General features: G+C 40.4%; 1 pseudogene; it reads left to right on the top strand.

The window, feature by feature from the left end:
- Nucleotides 1–7,448: 7,448 nt before the first annotated feature.
- Nucleotides 7,449–7,819, top strand: LOC114617498 (annotated as a pseudogene).
- The last annotated feature ends 8,972 nt before the right edge of the window (nucleotides 7,820–16,791 follow it).

The following is a 16,791-nucleotide window of genomic DNA, read 5'->3' as shown; positions in this document are numbered from 1 at the left end:
CTCTCTCTCTCTCTCTCTCTCTCTCTCTCTCTCTCTCTCTCTCTCTCTCCCTTTCTCCAGTCTAGAACCAAACCCTATGGAATAGGACCAACTTCAATCAGGTGGGTCTTCCCCCCTCGGTTAAACTTCTCTGAAAATACCATCATAGATAGGCCTAGAGGTGTGACTTCTAGTGATCCCAAACCCAGGCAAGCTGACAATGAAGACATAACACAACACAGCAGCCTGGGAAATACAAAGACATAAGTGGACAAATAAGTCAAAGATGAAAATTACTTAATAGAAGGAAGTTTAGTAACAAAAACATAAAAATTAAAAACTACTGTAGGCTGGTGTGGTGTCACCCAACTCTCAGAAGATAAAAGTAGGAGGGTCATGAGTTCAAAGCCAGCCTGTGCTGCATAGTACTATATAAACATATATGTATATATGTATGACAATTTAATTAATAAAATATGACTTTTCTTCTCTTCTACCACTATTTCACTAATAATATGCAACAAAGGTTTGTTTAAAATGAGCAATGAATGTCAGTTATTTCTGGCATGAAAATGTCTTTTAACAGATTTGGAAAGCATTTCTGCAGAAATGACCTGAGATTCCTTTGCTGAGCTCTGTCCTAGGAAAATAACGTAGAAGTGGGAAGAGCTCTATGCATTCATACTTATCAAGATAGTCTTGGAAGGAGAAGCTCATTGTATAGTTTAAGACATTTCTGACTATTTAAAACATAATAAATAGTTCACATTCTTGTAGCACTTACCCTGGACCTGAAAGTACCTCAATGGTTTAGTGATTAAATAATTAATCCCTGGAAAATCCTGTTAGATGGGTAAACTATTCTTATACCACTTTTTAGAGGGAGAAAAAAGAAGCAAAGAGAGGTGCAATAACTAGCTCTGAAATTGGTGGGGTGGCAACAACAGCAGATCTATTTCTTGAACACTAATCTACATTATATTACCCTCCTTAGAGACAATGCATGTATGTACAACAAAAACTTTAAACTCAACCATGATAATCCTAGTGAAAGAGCAGCTCATCTCATTCATTTGAATATGCAAATAGAGTATCCTGGTGTTTAGCTCAGGTTCACTCGGGATCTTTTTAGCATTGTGTTGTAACAAGTTCTCTCCCACAACATTCCCTTGTTCTGAATACTCTCTTCTGCAGAAGTAGATGGCAATGTAGTTCGCCTCTGCCTCCAACACCTTTATCCAATGGCATGTTAAACGCCTTTATACAGAAATCTCTTTCTAAATGTAGGTTTCTTAAAAGGTAAACTTTCAGCTCTTTAGTTCTCCAAAATAGAAACCATACCAATTTTAATAACATGATTTCTTTGTCCAGAGAGTTTTCCCAAAGCTGCTATAATGATTTGGTTTTCTTAAGCATGTTCTAGGAAATTCAAAGAGTAAACTTCATCAAAGTCACTTTGGGAAACTTTTTTCTAATTAAGTGAGGAGAAAACAGTATTGTGTGGCCATTTTGGTTGCACTGTTTTGTCCATTAACAGACATAGGCATTTGTCATATATTCAATATTTGATCTTTTATGTGATTTGCTTTTTTAAACCTTTTGCTTACTTTAACCAGTGTTTATAGATACAAAATGTCCAAAGGATACCAATGGTAATAATTAAACAATAAGTAGATTATACTTTATTTATCTCATAGAATATCACAAAAGTGATCCTCAGAATTTGTCAATGATTTGGGAAATGTTTATTTTGTATGCAGTGGGAAATGGTATAAAAAACTGGATATTAATGCATCAAGGTAAGACCTATATGCATGGTAAAGACTGAAGAAAATGGTCTCAACAATATTAATTTTTAGTATCAGGCCTTTCGTTGATTGCTTTTTTAATTATGTATTACATTTGGGGAGAATTATAATAAGGAGCTAGTAAATATTTACAAATTACTTATTATTATCATTATTATTACTATTATATTCACTTACTTGGAGTAGCAGGCTCATGCTTATGGAGGGCAGAGGACAGCTTTCATGAAGTTCTCTTTTCTTCCACCATGTGGGTCCTGGTGATAGAACTCAGGTTAAGAGAATTGGCAGCAAGGGTCCTTTCCTGTTGAGCCATCTCCCTGGCTCAATGATTGAAATTTTCAAAAATCACTGATTTTTTTTTTATCAGAAAAGAAGGAAGGAAACTGATGAAGGGAGAGAAAAGGAAAGAAAAGATGCTCTCAAGCATCAGAGAAGGAGAAAGCTAACCACGTACACAGCAATGTTCCTGACTATGGATGCCAAGACGAATCCTCAACCTGCACTTCTTGCTCTAGCAAACAGAGGGCATTCAGAATGCAGCAGTCAAGAGGACAAGCACAACATGGCCTGTCTCCTCCAGCTCTGCTAGGCCTGCTCCAGAAGTAGCTTCATCCCACTATTCTCACAGGCCAGAGGAACCGACATGACTTTTTCTATAGGCCGCATCATTATTGTGACTGAGTATCCAAGACTCTCAACTTGCATAGAGCAAACTTTTATTCTGGTTCATTGATTTGGAGGGGTGTTGTCCACCCCTGTGGCTTTGGGCATGTGGTAGGCCAGGAGATCATAGTAGGAGCATGTGACAGAAGAGGCCTACTCATCTCATGAAGACCAGGAAGCAAAAAGAGTCTCCAACATGTGTGCCTTTGGAAAATGTACATACCCGAGCTACCACATTCCCCCACTTCTAGCCGTTTATAACACAGCTGCCCCAGGAGAGAAGCTCAAGGCAGCCTGCTTACTTGACTGTGTAAGACCAGCCACTTTAAACCCATTCAAGTCAGCCGTCCAATTTTCTTTTCACCAGATTTGTTCTTCCTTCTCGGGATATTATTGCCCCTTAGTGACAGATGTACCATAGCCCTTTATAGATATGGCTGCAATCAACCTTTCTTAAATTGATTGTTGAACCTAAAGCATTTCTCCCAAACTCATGATGTTCCTTAAGGGAGAGAACAGGGATGAAGGACAGAATTTCAGTCCTCACCATCCCGGGTGTAGTACTGGTTCTTAGCGCTGAGTGTGGGACTCACCTGAGCAACATTATAACTCACTCATATGTCATGCCTTTAAAAGCACAGGTGTGCAGCCCAGCTGGGACTCTCCCAGTACAAGTGATGGGTTACAGTGACTACCCAGAAGACAATGAATAGAGGGCTCATTGACCCAGTACCCCTTTGGAGTTGCTTTATCTATAATTAAATAATCAGTAGTAACATCCTCTCCATCAGCCTGCATCTCCACGCAGCTGCCTTCCTTGTCACCAAGGTAGAGTTAAAATGTATCACCCAATATCCCCTCCCTAATGCAGGATAAGAGGCAGATAGACTGAATAATAGCTCAGAGGCTGTGGCCGCAAGCCACATCTCTGCTATTAATAGAAACTGTTTACACCGAAGTGAAAGAGCTTTTTAATGGCCTTGGAGTGTGTGCAGAATGGTGCTAAATCAGTGGAAGATTGAGAAAATATTAGGGGGAAATTTGCAGCTACTCTCATTATTAATTTGCAGTGGGTCTTTAATAGAGCAACAAACGAGAACATCTTTGACTACCTGTTAAGCCAATCAAAATAATAATAATGAGGAAAAGATCGCCATCTCAGAGATGATTAGTAAACGAGAAATCCACGGTGAAAATTCTATCAGAGATAAACCCAAACAAAAACCCTATCTTAACAAAGCATATGGCCTGCTGTTAAAAACACTATTAGACAAAAAATAAACAAATAAATAAAAGTATGATGATGATTCCCGATTATGAGAGGTTTATCAGCTAATGAGTAGATACAACAGCTTCCTTGATTTAAAGTTGAATGAGTAGTGTACTTTATTGCTAATTTATAAGTTGTAAGTTGGGGTTGGGAGATCAGCAAGAAAACAAAACCTACTCAAACAGAGAGCAGAATGAAGAAGTTAGTGACTTAGATACATATTTGTCCAAGAAAATGTCTCAGATCCTGGGGGATGATAAAATGCCTGTTGAAAGAAACATAAAAGGCAGATGATGGGAAATTAAATAAACCCAAATTATGGAATGCGTTTTTTCCCATATTGACATTGGGTTGTGGTTACAACAAGAGATAAAGACGTGCCGTAGAAAAGAGGTAGGGAGGGGCTTAATCTTGCTGGAAATGATCCTGTAAACTGGCGGAGACATTTATTTTAAATGGCTGCCCTGCTTTACATGCATTTGTATCCTGTTAACATAAAAGACCAGATATGCAAAGATGAGGAAAGCAGAAAATGTAATTAGATTGGTAACTAGAGTTAGGGGTGGATGGGCAGGGAAAGACTATGGGCAGGGGTTGGAGGAGGGGAAGGAAGACATTTTATTTTCTGTTCACAAATCTGTAGTTAAGAGACGGGTTCAGAGAAGAACACCCTTAATTCTGCAGCTGGAGACAAATTCCTCAGGTTTGTGAAGCACAGAACGAAGTTGGGGAAATGCCAGGCTCTCCACAGTCAACAATTATGAAAATAGTCTAGATGACAGATCTGGAAGACCCCACTGAAAGACTGGCTGGAACACTGAGTCGCAAAAGGACACTAATAGGAAAAATAATAATAATAACAGCTATGGGAAATGAGTGTTTGTTGTGGTCCCAACAGGCCCAGGAACCCACATATCAAAAACCCTCCCCACCTCCGACCAGGAGAACAAACATGGGAATTAAGTAGAGAAGCCAAGTTCACCTCAGCTCAGGTCTTCCTCCAGCTGTTTGGACAAGCTTACGGCTCGTTGTTGTGTCTGTTAAATATAATTGAGAACGGCTTGCTCTAAGGGACATGAAGGATTTGATTAACAGGGAGTGTTTCTTCTCCCTTTCTTCTTTCTTGTTTTTGTTCAGCCTTATCCAGGGTTTTTTGGTTTTGTTTTGTTTTGTTTTGTTTTGTTTTTTAACTGTTCTTTAAATCATATCATGTTCTGGGGCAATTTCCACTTTCTGTTATGGACAACCAAATGTTACAGGCATATAGGCATGGGTGTGTGTGTTCTAGGATGAAATAAAGGAGGCATGAAAAGGGGAGTGTATCCCAGGGTAGCTTATTTTAGTACCCTAACCCCAATAAACTCATAAAACCAAAACTGGAGTGAGCTGTGAAGACCTCTGAAGAAAGGCCAAGTAGCTTGTTCCCCAGGCGCCCACTGACATCACTACAAGGCAGCTGTAATTTCTGTGTTAACACGTATATCCTTCCATTGCTCTCTGTGGTGGCTTCTGTTGAGTCAGGATTACATACTACTGTGAACGCCATGGAGAGGAGACTGGGGGATAGCAGGTGTGACAGCAGCCATCAGTTTTTTAACAAACCATGAGTCCAAAAAGAGCACAGTATTTATGAGCAACTGAGTCTAGAAAGCCTCAGCCAGCCAGGGAGGGCAAAAATCATAGGAGTTAATAGAACCATGATCCAGTCAGACCCAAGGAAGGAAGACCCAACAGACAGTGGGACGATGCTGCTCTCCCTTGAGAACAAACGACCCTGGCCGGACCAAACCTGATCTCAAGAGCATTGAATACATACATACATACATACATACATACATACATACATACATACATAAAGATTTTTAAAGATCAAATGACTAGGACTCAGCTCCAGTGGCAGTTTGTTAGCAAGTGGAACTTATATTTCAAAGGACATGACCGTCAGTGTGGTTGGAACTTGAAGAAAGCTTCTAGTTAGTGAAATCCCAAAGAGGATGTGTTTTCTTGATGCTTAGTGCACTCAGTTATGTATCTGATGGATCTGTGGAAGATGCTGGGCCTGGGACACAGCATACATTCAGAAAGCAAGGGCACCTTTTGATGGCAAGTAGATGAGACTGAAGGAAAGCAAACATTTTCAATACATTCCCTGTGGCGCGTGTGTTGTGTGTGTATGTGTGTGTACGTGTGTGTGTCTGTCTGTCTGTCTGTGTGTGTTTGTCTATGTGTGTGCATCTATGTGTGTCTCTATCTCATGTCTCCTCTCTGTTTCTTTCTGTCTCTCTGTCTCTGTCTCTTGTCTCTCTGTCTCTCCTTCTCTCTTGTGCCTTTAACATGGAGTCCCAGGCTGATTTCCAACTTGCAAAGCCTGCCTCAGCCTCCTAGACAGCCCCACCATACCTGACCTTACAATGCTTATAGATACATTACTTTTTATTCTCTCATTCCTAGAACTGCACCCATCCCCAGTTATGTCCACAGAATGCATGCAGTACTACAGCACTCACCTAGCCAGTCTTTGGACCTCTGGTTTATCAGATTGCCTGTCATAAGCATTCCTAGGCTAGAAAGCCTCCGTTCTCTCTCAGTATCCTAGAAACATCATTCCAATCCTTCTTCTGGTGTTTGTGGCAGCACCATGGATGTGTCTCATGGTACCACTTAACCAATCTTCCCCTGTGCCCTGTGTGTGCATGCAGCAGGTTCTCACTTGCCTTTGCAACATCTAGAGCATTTCTGTAACCTTCTGTTTGGGCAATTTATCTACCCTCACCTACAGTGGATCCCACCCTCCTCTTCGTCAGCTTTCTGTACTTTAGAGTGAAGCTCATCTTTTTCTGAATTCTTTCTATGTTCAGAGAAGACTCTCAGAATTCCAGAGGCTCGGGACTGTAGGTCTCACCAGGACGTGAGACCCTCAATGACTTTTTCCATCAATGTGGGCCTTTTGATTAGTCTCTGCCCCCCTTCCACCCCCCACCCACCCCCCATGGATGCCTGTACTCTGTGAACATTTACTGACTGCCTTGTGTGTTCCAGGGACCCTGCACTAAGTGTCTGCTGCCAAGATGCTCCTGATCATAGAGGGGAAAAACGCTGGGGTCAATAAATTGATTCCCACTACGTATGCCTCTTTCTGAGCGTCTGGGGCACTTGTCTCTGAGGGCAGTGCTTTCTTCTCTGGCCTCTATTAAGCTTATTGTACATGCTTCAGGAAAAAAAAAAACTTGCTCCATGTCAATGAATGTGCCAATAGGAGATTAAGGCTGGAAATTATCTAGATGATCTTTGAATTTCTTCAGTCTTCCAGGAAAAATACTTGGGGCCAGAGTAACTTCTCCACAGACTATCTCTGGAAGCCAAAATAAACACTGAGTTGCCTCACAAAGGGGGGGAAAAACTAGTGCTTAATGAATGGTATGAGAACAAAGCTTTTCCATGTGTCTTTTTTTCTACTTTTTAATTTTATGCAATTTTAATGAATGACTCATTGAAAATCAGTGCTGCCAAACATGGTGATACATGTCATTAGTCTAGGTACTCCAGAGGCTGGAGCAGGTGGATCTCTGTGGGTTTGAGGACAGCCTGGCTTACATAGCGAGTTCCAGGACACTCAAAGCTAACAGAAAGACCCTGTCTCCAACAAAGAAAGGAAAAAAGGAAGGAAGGAAGGAAGGAAGGAAGGAAGGAAGGAAGGAAGGAAGGAAGGAAGGAAAATGTCCTCCAATATGGCCTCCTCCATGGATCTGGAGTTGAAGAAGGCCTTCACAGATAGAGCTTCAAGCCAGAGTTATTGATACCCAATAACTTTGCAGATATACAGATTAAACAGCTAAACAGAATTTAAAAGCATGCACACACTTATGGACACGGAGATATATAACACTGGTAGATAAGACTAACATGTATGAAGGTGTAGGAAGAATTTTTATTCTACAATTCAAGGAAGTAATTTACAACTAGATGTTAGAAAAACAGAAAATAACAGAAGAAAAACTAAAGAGCTGGAGTAGAAAAGTCCTACGTGGAGGGGAGTGTTAAGGAAGCTGAGGACAACATCCAAGACAGAAAGATGCTGATGGTTCGAAGGGCACAGTAGGAGCTTCTGAGAAGTTCTTCCCTTCTGAGCACTCCCATCCTGTCAAGGCAGGAGCTGTTCAGGGCCCAGCGGCCCCATCTCTCCACCACTCTGAGTCCCTCAGTTCCCAACTAAATGTCTCTCAACTCCTGCCCAGGATACTCTTCTTTTCTGGGCCAAGCAAGGAGCTCTTAACAGAAGGAAGACTGGAGATGGAGAAAGCTGTCCAAGCCTGTCATTAGGCATGTGGGTTAGACCAGGTTAGACCAATAAACAGCCATGTCTTACTCTGAAAGAAAGAAAGGAAGAAAGAAAGAAAGAAAGAAAAAAAGAAAGAAAGGAAGGAAGGAAGGAAGGAAGGAAAGAAAAGAAAAGCTGTATTCAGTACAGTTTCAATAATTCAATGGTACAAAACTGAAAAAGCTAGATTTCTCTATAGTTGTTGTCTCCTGGAGGGTGGATGGCAAGATGATATTTAATGTGGACAGAAATGAGAAAGCTTCAGAGAGAATGCAGGTGACGGTGTGATGCACAGTCATATTTCACAACAATTTTTGGGCTGAGGAAATGGCTCCATTGGTAAGGTGCTTGTCACGTGAGCACGGTGACTGGAGTTCCAATCCCCAGAATCCCTCCCCCTTAACACCCACACAAACTCACGCACACACATAGACATTCTTGGCTACCTCTTGTGTCTGATGAATTTGTTTCTCAATTTTCCTACATTGAGTCCAGGGTAGGGCACTGGGAATGAAAGAATAGAAGTGACTCAAGACTGACGTTGGATGTCTCTGGTTCAGACCCAGGCGCTTTCCTGGCAGAAAAGGAAGTGAGCAAAGGCAGATTGCAGAAGGATCGTGAAGGCCCTCAATCCATTAGCTCTGCACAGGAAGCCTAAGTTGTAGACTGAGCCCTACTCCTTACCATTTCTCTGCATCCAACTTTGCTTTCCACCTTGTCACCAAGGGAAGAACGAACTGCTCGAAGGCACTGATGCTAGGGTTCAGGGTCGGGTGACAAACACTTGGGGAAATGAGGTAGCAACCTTTTCCACTTGGACACCTGCTATGGTTTGAAGACAGTCTGTTCTCTCCAAGTACATGTTGACATGTGATTGCCTTGGTAGAGGGGCTGGGAAGCAGGCCATTAAAGGGGTAGTAATCGGGGGTTAAGACATGTCCTGGAGTGAAATCTTGCTCTCTCATGGGACTAGGTCAGTTACCACAAGAGCTGATTGTTAAAGGAGACTGTCTTTGTGTCTTGGCTCTTTCTGAAATGAATTGAGGCAGTAAAAGATAGTCACCATCAACGTGGATGTGCATGCCTTTAGGCTACCCAGTATCTAGAACTACAAACAAATACATGCATTCTGAGAGAGTGGGCCAGTAATGTTACTTTGAGAAGAAACAAATATAGTCTCAAATGAGGGACCTTTGTGTAAATGGATCTCAGAACAGAAGCTTTTTATAGGAAACCACCCCATTTTCCACTAAGCACCACCAGGCTTGAGCTTGATCAAGCTCAGGTTCATAACCTTGGAGTAGTTCATGCCAACCGAAGACCAGTGTAGACTTTATTAAACGCCTCTTAGCAGTCTGTTTCCCTCTCACTCCATGTGCAGATCACACTAAGTCCATTTGCAATCACTGACAGACCTGGAAACTATTAAAAACAGACCTCCAGATGAAGGCCCAAACAACTGGCTAAAGCATCTCCGGGTGAGGGGTAAACACATCATTGTGCTTGGCGATTACAGTCCCTTCAGGTGTCTTTGTTAGACTCCTTATGACACCAGGCACACAAGCTCCCAAATGACTGCATTTACAGGTTCTCTGAAGTCTTCTAGAATTCATTTTAACTGATTCTGAAATGTCAGCTCTTGTCTTGAGCTGCTGAGGCCTTGGAAAGATGACAGTAAAGAAACACATCCACATACTGGAATCAGAGCGGTGACTTATGTACATTTCCACCTTGGAAACACTGGGTCCAACTTTGCATCCTCCGGTCCATGTTCACTTAGTATGGAAAGAAAGAGGAAAAGTCAGTTGAATGTATTAAACTGTATCATCCCTCACGCCTTACCTCATCTCCAGCTGCCTTCAAATACCTAACAAAATACCTAACACAGCACACTTGCTGTGTAAACAGTGCTTAGACTCCATCACTTAGAAAAATACTGAGAAGGAAAATTATCTGTGAGTGTTCATACAGACATAATTTTTCCCTATCCACAACCAGTTAATTTCAGGATGCAAACCCACAGGTACAGAAGGTTGAGTGCACCTAACAGATACAGATGGAACAGATGGCTGATGCTGCCCTCCCTCCATTCCTGCACTCCCTCCATCCCTGTGCTCATCCCCAGCCCATCATGCCTGGGAACCTTCCTGCTATGAAGGCTTCTGTCTGTCCACTACAGCTGCAGATCTGAGGTGAAGCTTGGGAAAGGAGGTCCACAGGAGCAGACTTTTAAATATCCAGTGTGTGCTTTTGCCTTGTTAGGGGCAGGGTTTCTTCCAGAATTCCCATGTGTCTGGGAAAAAGACGTTCTGAGTCAGCATATGGCCTACTCTTTCCCAGTAAGCCCTGTGTAGTCATGAGGTGAGCTTAGCCTGTCTACTTCTGTGCATCCCTGAATCCTTCTAATCTCATCACTTCTTTTCTCTGAAATTTCCATAGTTTAATAGCTTTATGTCCAGGAAGCAGAAAATAAAAACCATCAGCCCAAAAGAGAAGATAGGACCATGTCTCTTCACCAACATGTGCTTTCACTGCCTTGAGAGGGTGTTCAAGGATTTCTTTAATTTCTGTCATTTTGTTAAAATATCTGATTGGTTATTGACTATGATCTTCATATCCTTACGATAGATCTAGCATTTTCTTTGCTAAGGTTAAGACCATCTTTACATATGCTTTGCAATAAAGTATTATAGATATATACAGTTATTTCCTAAGCTTATGTAGCTACTTAATGAGCTAAAACATGTAAATAAGAAAACTTATTTATTTCAAACTCTGTAAAGAGGGACAGTGGCTAAAGAAACACACAGTCTCAGACACAGGGCAAAAATGTGAAACATTTTCCTGACCGGTTCTGTGAAAAGGAAGCACTAGAGTCATGTGGAGTATTATGTCATCGTGCTCTGGGCACTTTGACTTCACGCTTTCTTGTCACCTGGTCCTTCCCTGCCTCACCACCACTCCTGGACATTCCTCAAAACATTAGCACCCTTTGCCTTCTGGAATGTCAGGGTTATATCAAAACACAAGAAAAATGAACCCTATCCAACTCAAGGCTTTAATCTCAGAACTGGCTCACAGCAGACATCATGGTCAAAGGCTCTGACTTCAAGAGCCAGAATTTTGCATTTCAGTAGACTGAGCCTGCTGAAGCCCATGAAGTTTGTGACTATAGGTTACAAAGCACACAGCTGAGCTGAAATGCCAGCATTGTTGACTCAGGTAGAGAGTTGGGAAAGAACAGCAATAAAGACAGAAGTTGACGCAGGCCTCCAAGAGGGACCTGGTGATCCAGCCACATGATTATCCCCCAAGGCAAGTTCTGGGAAGAGAGGAATTGATAGGAATTCCAGATAGGACTCTGAGATCTGGGGAGACAGAGGTTGCTAGGCGGAAACCTAGGAAGGTAAGAAATCTCAGAAGTCACCTTTGCTTTATAGCCTCAGACCCAAAGGTAGTGGAGAGCCTTGAACACTATGCTATGCCCTGCTACTCTAAATGATGGCGGGGGGTGGGGGGGGGGACCAACAAAGTCTCAAAGACAAAAGATCCTCAAAAATCACGATGACTTGCGCTCAGAGTTTGTAGACTACAAGGAGAGAGCATGGTATGATCATATATCACTAAGGAAGAATGCCAGTGAATTTTCTGAAAGATGGGATGTTTTCTTGTCTCCATCACTGGTAATAGATGGTTCTCCACTATATCTCAAATATAGCCTCCAATAATGTACCCCTGACTCAGGGTAAGCTCAGTCATTACTGGATCAGGATTTAATTTAAGAATTACATGGAGGATTGCTTTCATTTTCAAAGTTTTAAGTTCTGGAAACTCAAGTTCTTGGTGAGTGGAAGTTACATGTTAACACAAAAATAACATAATCAAGAATGTTTAAAAAAAATGTCTTCCTCAACTTGGATGGTTGCTCTAAGGGCTTGCTTAAGAAATAAGCATGGGAACTGGAAGCAATGGCTCAGGAACTTAAGAACACACTGAACATTCAAGTAGGAGAATTGAATAAGAAATTCAACAAAGATCTGGCTGGAAGTATCTAAAAAGAATGGTTGATACACTGATGGATTTGTGATCTCTGAACTCCAAGTCTTCAAGAGGATTACAACAGTCAACCCCCCAAATTGACAAATGCTCTTCTATAGATTCAGTCATAGTTGGTTGAAAATAATCAAGATAAAAATAAAGAGCATAAAAGGCAACACCTATATCTTAGTGTGGTCATGCACACCTGCAAAACTCAGCCATCAAGAAGCTAAGATTTAAGAATTATGAATCTCATGCCAGTCTGAGATATATAACAAGACCCTGTCGGAAGTTAAAATAAAATAAAATAGCCAGCCAGGAAGACGGCTCAGTGCATGCAGATGTGTGCACACTGTGTATGTATACACAAATAAATCAATCAATCAATAAATAGTAATTAAAAAGTTAAGCTATCTATAATGACATATACAGTCTTAATTTTCCCTAAATTATCCAGTAGAGCAACAAAATAAACTGTTTGCATTGTATTGGGTGGTCTAATAATTTAAATATGTGGGAGGTTTGTATAATGCTATGTAACTCTGTAGAAGGGACTTCAACATCAGTGATACTGGGTATCCTCTGGAAGCCCCATTAGCTGTCCTTCACAGACACTGAGGGACTACTACACTATAAGAAGATTCTAGGAATGAAGACACGGGAATCCACAGATATAATGCCCAGATAGACATAAGGAGTTAGACATAAGGATCCTAAAATTCATACAGAAGCACAAAAGACCTCAGATAACAACAGTGCTAAAGAGACTACCATTCCAGATTCCACGCTATGTTATAGAGCTATAGTAATAAAAACAGTATAATACTGACATAAAAACAGACATGCAGATCAATGGAACAAAACAGAAGAGCAACACATAGTTAACATAACTACAGACATCTGCTATTTGACAAAGATGGAAAAAGTAAGCACCAGAGAAAAGACAGCATCTTCAACAAATGGTTCTGGGAAACTGTATGCCCACATGTAGAAAGATGTAGTTAAACCCGTATCTGTCACCCTGCACAAATATCAACTCCAAATAGATCAAAGACTTCAATATGAAAACTAAAATCCTCAAAGTGCTAAAAGAAATCATACACAGCTCTCTACAGTACACAGGTTCAGGGAAGGACTTTCTGAACAAGACTCCAATTACCAAAAAATTTAGGCCAACAATTGATAAATGGGACTAATAAGCTCTGTACAAAAAAAAAAGAAACAAATCAATCAAAAGAAACAAATGAAGCATGGGAGGGAATGTTTGTATTCACTATATAACTAAGAGAGGATTAGCATCAGAATATGCAAAGAACTCAATAAACAAAGAGTCAAGAAAACAAAGGCTCAACTTTCAAATTGAAATATATAAAACATATTCAAATATTAAAATAGAAATGAGCTATAGATCTGAACAGAAAGTCCTGTAAAGAAGAAATAAAAATGACTAAGAAATAAAAGGAAAAATGTACAACTTCCTTAGCAATAAGGGAAACGAAAATTAAAACTAGTTTGAGATTTCATCTTAACCCAGTCAGAATGGCTAGGATTAAGAAGACAACTAACAACAAGTGCTGGCGAGGATGTGGGGAAAGGAAACCGTCATTCACTGTGATGTGCTTGCAGAATAATGCAGACACTATGGAAATCAGTGTGGGTAATTCTCAAACAGTTAAAAACAGATCTGCCATATGACTCAGCTGTATGACTCCTTGGCACGTACTCAAAGGACTCTATATCCTACTTTAGAGATACTTGTTCAGCCGTATTTGTTGTTTCTATATTCAAAACATTTGGGTGACGGGGAAAAACTCAATATTCTTCAAGTAATAGATTATGAAAATGCAGTCACACATTCACAATAGAATTCTAGTCATCAGTAAAGAAAAACAAAATCACAAAATTTTCAGGTGAATTGATAAAATTGGAAAATATACTAAATGAGGTAAGACAGGCTCAGAAACATAAAAGCTCTATGTTCCTTTTTATTTGTGGAGCCTAGGTTTGAATCGTTAGACTTGAGTATAGGACCAGGAATAACCGCAGAAGCCAGGAAAGAAGAAAGGAACTATGATAGGGTGGTTGGGATCTGTACAGGAGGCCAGCAGGACTCAGGTACTTTGAAAGGAAAGTGGAAACAAGATGACCTTAACTATGGAACAGAAGGGTGGGTCATTCAGAGGAAAGGCTGGGGGAAAGGAAAATAGCATTAGGAATGTTTGAAAAAGCTATAGGGAAATATTTTTTAAAGTTTAATTAAAATGCCTGTATTGTCTATATTTTAATTGAGTTTTGCCACATGAGATAATAATGCTTCCAATGAGAGGCATATACTATCTACCCAAAAACCCAGTGCCAGAAACCTTCCTTCAAGTTGTTGATCATGTTAGTTCGAGAGCTCCCCCCAAAATACAGGTTATTGTTGTCGTCCTGGGTTGCCTCCCAGAAGTTGAAGATAAGTCTCCATTGCTGAAGACACCAGGTACTTCAGACAAAAGACTTACAGAAGACACCATGTACTTCAAATTCAGGACATGGAGAATTCAAACTGGATCTGACCTCTAAGCCTCCTTCCTGTAGGCTAGCTTTCATATACTAGAAGGTACAAGTTTCCTAGAGAGGAAAGCAATAGTCCTGCCTAGCTGGTTTGCCTATGAACAGTAACCAGCAAGGCAAGATATATTAAGAGTATAATACTGGCAATTACATCTTGACTTTAACTGTCTGCTGTCTAGCTGGACTTAAGACATTCTAACAGGAAGGAACTCATGCCTGGGACTGGAAACCTAGCTAAGTAACTACCCAGGGAGAACCCATTACCACCACTTGACCAAACTGATATAGTTCCTAACTGCATTCTAATTACTTATCCTTATACTCAAAGATAATTATAGCTAGCACACCTTATCACAGTAACTTTTCTTTGCAATAAATGGAGATCATTACAGAAAATCACAACTGGTCAAAATGCAGAGAACAATGCCCAACTCCAATGAACACATACATTTCTAACACAATTCCTTCACTTAAGGCCCAGGGAACATTACTGAAGAAAAGGCAGAAAAATTGTAAGAGCCAGAAACCAGAAAATCTTCTATGAGATGGTATCTCCTAGAAATGACAGGGACACTCTGGCCATGATATCTCACCAATATGGCTAACTAAACAAGACCTAAACAAGGACAGCACCGATAGACATGTGAACATGAACGAGGAGGGAAATCACAAAAGTTTCCATCCTAAACAAAGAACCATAGGCCACAGCAGAATACTGAGAGCAAGAGAAATGGTCTTCCTCAGGGTTGAGTTCCCCGATTGGATATCCAATGCCAACTGGTCAGACCTGAAATCACATTACATACAAGTAACACTGAAGAGACTGAACAAGTTGTATTTATATAGTCATACATTTACATATGTAATAATAACAAAGAAAAGGATGCCATGAATTTGAGAACAAGCATGGGTGACGGAAAGGATGATGGGAGGGTTGGAGAATGGGAAAGAAGAAATAAAGTAATTATACTTTAATCTTAAAATAGTCTGTTAATACTTCTTAAATCAAACAAACAAAATCATGGAAGTATAAGACACTTCAGCAGCTTAACTAACAAGCATGGATTTACACTTTACCCAGCCTTGAAACATACATTTCATATTCCTCATAAATCAAATCTCAGCTCATGTCAAAGAGTGCATGCTCTATTTGTCAGTTCTTTCACAACACCAATGAGAGATTAAAATGAATAACAAAAGAATCCTAACCAAATAAGCAAGAGGCACTTATTTGGAAATTAAAGCCATGCTTCCAAGGAATTTATGAGTAAAACAAAAAAAGATAGAAATTAAAAGACAGGGAAATGAAAGATAATGAAAATACACACAAATGTGGGATGAGACTAAATTTTACAAGAGCAATTTTTTGCATTAAATGTTTATATTATTGGAGAAGTCTGAAAATGGTCAATGTATCCAATGTTGGAGGCAATAAAAAGTGAGATCAAATAGAAGAAAGGCAAAGTAAGGAACCAAACAAATCCAATAATGAATTCCATGAAACAGAAAACATACACTGGGTATTAACAAAGCCAAAATTTTGGTTCTTGGGAAAAACTAATTAAGTTCACAATCTCAGGGCTGGAATGATGCCTCAGTGGTTAAGGGCATTTGCTCCATAATCATGAACTTGGCTCCCAGAACCCACACAGCAAGAAAAGTGTACCAGTTACTTTTCTGTTGCTATGATAAAACACCATTACCAGCGTGACTTACAGAAGAAAGAGTTTACTTTTGCTTGTAATTCCAAAGAAAGAGACTCTAGCTGGAGCAAGAAGCAGAGATCGAAGCTTCAACCAGGAATGTAAATTAGAGATAGTAATTGGAAGCAGGGTAAGAAGACTATAAATTCTCAAAGTCTATGCCCAATAACATGCTTCCTTTAGCAAGGTTCAACATCCTGAAAGTTCCAAAACTTCTCCAAGTAGCACCATCATACAGAGACCAAGTATTTAAATACATGAGCCTATCAAAGACATTTGTCATTCAAACCACCACATTCTGCCCTTAGACTCCATAGGCTCCTGGCCATATCACACACACACACACACACACACACACCCCAATTTGTTCCACATAATTTTTAACAGTCTCAACACTGTCCAGAATTCCAAAGGCCACCCTCTTCTGAGACTTAAGTCAATCTCACAACTGTGAAC

Source organism: Grammomys surdaster, unplaced genomic scaffold (genome assembly GCF_004785775.1).
Source record: "Grammomys surdaster isolate TR1022 unplaced genomic scaffold, NIH_TR_1.0 137, whole genome shotgun sequence".
NCBI lineage: Eukaryota > Metazoa > Chordata > Mammalia > Rodentia > Muridae > Grammomys > Grammomys surdaster.
Note: the sequence above shows the minus strand (reverse complement) of the source record. Positions and strands in the feature narration are given on the sequence as shown.